This window comes from Cryptomeria japonica, chromosome 7, assembly GCF_030272615.1.
Source record: "Cryptomeria japonica chromosome 7, Sugi_1.0, whole genome shotgun sequence".
NCBI classification, from domain to species: domain Eukaryota; kingdom Viridiplantae; phylum Streptophyta; class Pinopsida; order Cupressales; family Cupressaceae; genus Cryptomeria; species Cryptomeria japonica.
In genome coordinates, this window is record NC_081411.1 from 825,189,082 (window position 1) to 825,194,443 (window position 5,362).

Consider the following 5,362-nt stretch of genomic DNA (forward strand, 5'->3'; position numbering starts at 1 on the left):
AGAGTTTTGATACAATCCAAGATTATGTCACCAAAGCAAATGAGCTAAGAGCAAAGCTTAAGGATTGTGGAATTGACAAAAAGGATGCTTAGTTGATATTCAACTTGTTGGACAAGCTTTCACCAGAATATGCAGCATTTGTGTCTAGCTTCAAAACTCATCATTTGACAGTGGAGAGTTCCTATGTTATGCCTTCATTTGATGCTTTCACAGAAATGTTGATATTGGAACAATCTAAGTTGTTGAACATGGGGTTTCTCAAGTCTTCAAAGTCCAAGGCTTTGGTGGCTAATCAAGGGAATCAAGGAAGTCAAGGCAAAGATTCCAACAAGAAGAAGAAGCAATCTAAGTCACAACCACAACAGGAAAAAGGACAATCATCCTCTCCATCACAAGGTGAATTTTCATCCTCTTCCAAGAAGGGGACACCACCTAAGAAGGATAAGCCAACTTGTGCATATTGCAAGAAGTATGGTCATGATGAGCATTGATGCCACACAAAGCAAGTTGATGAGTTAACTAATCTTCTTAAGAAAAACATCAACTTGCCATCCACCTACACAAAGAAGGATTCATCTCCTTCCTCTTCCTCATAGTCTAAGGGAAAAGGGCAAGCATTTGTGGCTACAACAAGTTCTTCACAACAGTGGATGCTTGACTCAGGTGTCTCATATCACATGGGTTCTACAAAGGAGCAGTTTTCTTCATTGTAGCCATCTAAGGTACCTCACATTTACATAGGTGATGATACACAAGTAGAGGTTGAAGGGAAAGGTTCAATTGACATGGATGATGGAACATTTGAGAATGTTCTCTATGTTCCTAACTTGTCTACCAACCTTCTCTCTATCTACCAAATCACTCACTATGGGAATGGGAAAAAGGTTGAGTTTACACCAGATTCAGTTGTGGTAAAGGAACTTGATGATGATGCCTTGGTAGGAGTGGGACAAGTCAATGACAACTCAAGGCTTTATTCATTCTCCCACTTTGTGCCAAGTTCACCTTCTAGGGCCTTGCTTACTCATTCAAATTCAGAAAGTAAGCTATGGCATGACTGGTTTGGTCACCTCAACTACCGCTATCTTTAGCAGCTCAGGACTAAAGACATGGTCACAGGTCTACCTTGAGTCAGTTTTTCAGAGGGTGTATGTTCAGGTTGTTCCATGGGAAAGCATCCCGAGGAAAAGTTTGATAAGGGGAAAGCTTGGAGAGCTTTGGAAGTTCTTCAACTTGTTCACAGCGATGTAGCAGGTCCATTTCCAGCACCTTCATTTAGTAAGGCCCGCTATCTCCTCACCTTCATTGATGACTACTCCCACTTCACTTGGGTCTACTTTCTTATTCATAAGAGTGAAGTATTTGACAGATTTCAGGACTTCAAGACTCGTGTGGAGAAGCAATCCGAGAAAGTGGTGAAGATTCTTCATACAGATAATGGAAGGGAATATGTGAACAAGAGACTTGAGGATTTTTGTACATTTGAGGGGATTGATCTTCAGCATTCTGTAGCATACACTCCATAGAAAAACGGAGTTGCAGAATGCAAGAATAGAATTCTCAAAGAAATGGCTAGCTGTATGATTCATGCACGTTCTCTTGATCTTTCTTTTTGGGCTGAGGCTATCAGTTGTGCCACACACATCCACAATCGGGTTCCTCACAAAGCTTTGCAAGGTATTACTCCTTTTGAGGCTTGGGCTGGTAGGAAACCGATTGTGAGACATTTCAAAGTCTTTGGGTGTCCAACATGGGCTTGCATACCTCCATAGAAATGCAAGGCATTAGAACCTCAGAGTCGGCCTTGCATATTTGTTGGATATCCTGAGGGTGTTAAGGCATATAGATTGATGGATCCTGAGACACATGAGGTGTTCATTGAGAGGAGTGTTCACTTTGAGGAAAGCTCTCCTAGCTTATCCTCTCTACCTCCTCCACCTTCCTCCATTGTGGATAGTGATGCTAGTGATTCAGATGATGAGACTCCTTCAACTCTGACTTGTAGGGTTACACCTCCGTAGGGTCCACTTGCAGTTGAGGAACCTCGTTCTCCACCTCCACCTAAACCTTGTTGGGCGTGACAGACACTTGAGTCTGTGGGTTCTCTTGTTGGGGATCCTTCAGATACATAGAGAACTCAACCACAACATCAGGATCTTCCACATGCATTCATTGCTACCACTTCCGATCCATAGACATTTCGGGAAGCATCAGGGGTTCCTGAGTGGGACCAAGCTATGGAGGAAGAGTATAGTTCCTTGATGAGTAACAACACATGGGATTTAGTCCATCTCCCTAAGGGGAGAAAGATGGTTCGATGTAAGTGGATCTATCAGACCAAGTATGCAGCGGATGGTATAAGGCTCAGCTTGTTGCGAAAGGTTTCTCTCAGGTTGCAGGTGTTGACTATATTGAGACCTTTGCGCCCGTAGCCAAGATGAGCTCCATTCACTTGACACTTGCTATTGCTATAGCTCATGGTTGGGCTGTACATCAGATGGATGTGAAGAGTGCTTTTCTTCATGGTGATCTTGATGAGGAGATTTATATGGAGCAGCCATAGGGTTTCATCCAGTATACTTCCTTGGTTTGCAGACTAAGGAAATCTCTCTATGACCTTAAGCAAGCTCCTAGGGCTTGGTATGCCAAGATGGATTCCTTTCTTCTCTCTGCAGGATTCACCAGGTTCATTCTGATCTGAATGTCTACATTTTGCAACAGGATGACTCTCACTTGATACTTGTGCTCCATGTTGATGACTTGATCATTACAAGGAGTACTGCATCCATCATTAGTAGGGTCAAATTTGCTTTGCATGACAGATTTGCTATGACTGACTTGGGTCTTTTGCACTACTTTCTCGGGATAGAGATTTCATAGTCACCTTCCGAGATTACACTATCGCAGCCCAAGTATGCTCTTGATCTACTTGCACACTTTCATATGGCTGATCGTAAGCATGCACTGACTCCCTTTCTTTTTGGAGTCAAGCTTGAGGCTCAGTGTTCTTCTCCACCAGTTGATGCCACTTTGTATCATCAGCTTGTGGGTAGTTTCTTCTACTTGACCCATACACACCCTAATATTTCATTTGCAGTTGGCATGGTTTCTCACTTCATGCAGAAACCACATGAGCTTCATTGGAAAGCTACCAAACGCATCCTTCAATACATCTAGGGTACACATCACTATGGGATTCACTATGCAACAGGCACAGGACTTCACTTGGTTGGTTACACAGACTCTAATTGGGCTGGCGATCTTGATGATCGTAAGTCTAATTCCAGTTACAGTTTTCACCTCGGTTTAGGCCCCATTTGTTGGCAAAGCAAGAAGCAACATGCTATTTCTCTTTCTTTGACTGAGGCTCAGTATCGAGGCACTATTAATGCAGTGACTGAGACCATTTGGCTTTAGTAGATTCAGTTTGGGTTCACCACTCCATGACCGACAGTTCTACATTGCAACAATCAAAGTGCTATTGCTATCTCGAAGAACCTAGTCCAATATCAATGGACCAAACACATCGAGATCCATATGCACTATATCTGAGAGTTGATTTAGGAGTAGGTCATTGATTTGCAATATTGTCCTACAGCGGAGCAGGTTGCAGACATATTCACCAAACCTTTCACCAAGAGTAAGTTCCAGCAGTTGTGAGCTCTCTTGGTTGTGCGGGATGTGTCATTAGGGGGGGTCAGCTGACTTCTCCTTCCTCTCTTATGGGGGGGACTTTTTCCTCTTTGAGATTTTGTCCTTCTTCTTTGAGAGTCTTTTGTACTTTCATCTCTCTTTTGGGGGGGAGTTTTTTCCCACTGGGTTTTCTCCTTTTCTCCATTTGTGAGAGATTGCATTGCATGGTTTTGCTTGCATTTGCATATTGTACATGGGTACCTATCATGGCCTAGTAGCTGGGACCCATCTTGCATTGTTAACTTGAGTCTTCATTCCCCTAAGTTGCACTTAAGGGGGGGTGTTGGTGTAAATAAATATTCATTATGGATATTATTACACTTTACTTAAGTTAACTTAGGATAATGCATTTCTTCATAGTTTGGATTTGAGACACCCAGGGAAGTGTGCACATAGGGATAGAGCTTGTAGGAGAAATTCCACCTTTTGTGGTCTTGTTTTGTTGTTACACTCCACATTCGGTGGTTCATCCACCTCTTGTGGAATATTATATTATTTCTCCTACCTACCCCTAGTATTTCTTACCTACCCCTGTTTCTCATTGAGCCACATGTCATGATTGTGTGCTCGTACATCCATATGGCCTTGCCTATATAAGAAGGCCTATATTCATTGTATTGGTGAATCCAGTTGATCATTTTCATATTGATGAGAATACAGTTTGTTCTTGTCATTCTTTTATCTCTATTTTTATACTTTTCATTGTGCCCTTGATCTTGGCAATATCTCACAAGATTTCTAAGGAAGCCATTCACAGAGTCACTAGATTTTGTGCCACCGATGAGGTTCCCTTACTTAGATCTATTCCAAAGAATGATGTATAAAAGTTAACAAGATCTAAATGGGATGACAGAGCAATGACTGTAAACAACATCAATGATCCGTTAGTGAAATATGCTTCAATGGTGATTGGATATCGGATATACTATTCAAGCAAGATGAACAATGTACTGGCAACTGCCATTCACAGTACCTTCCAGATGATTAAAGAGGATGTAGACTATGAATTTTTGGATGCATTGAGAAGTCAAGTTATGTTGAACCTGGAAGCCATCAAGAAGGACAAGAGGTTAAGGTTCAAATTTGGTCAATTGATTATTGATCTATTCTTTTATTTTCATAATTGTTTCCCTGGTATTGGTGATATTCAATGGATTGAAGGCACACCTACATTAATGTAAATGAAGAATAGGATTAGGATGCTTGGTAATGATTTTGATAAGATTGCATGGGGATATTTTAAAGAATTTCAAAAGAAAATGCATGCAAGTGAGAGGTTACCGATAGAAGTTGTAAACCGGTATGAGAGCACAATTTGCTTTATGGTGGACACAGATACTTGCATGATGGAAGTTGTAGAGCCCCAGACTACATGGGTTATTCCCATGGGGTATGAAGTGGACAAATACTTTTTGATTTCATATGTAGGTCATTTTCTTGGACAGCCGGTTGATACAACTGTAGAAAGGTTTGGCACTTACAAAGAAAAATCCTTACAAGTGCATTTTGAACTTCAAAAATTGGTTATTGTGAAGAAAATTATAAAAGAAGTAAAAACCTTTGCTGAGCTAGCAGGGTTCACAAAGGAACAGATTGCTGAAGCAAGAGAAAAACATGCTTCTCAATAGGCTGGAACATCAAGAGCACCCACCGGTACCTCCATCGGTGT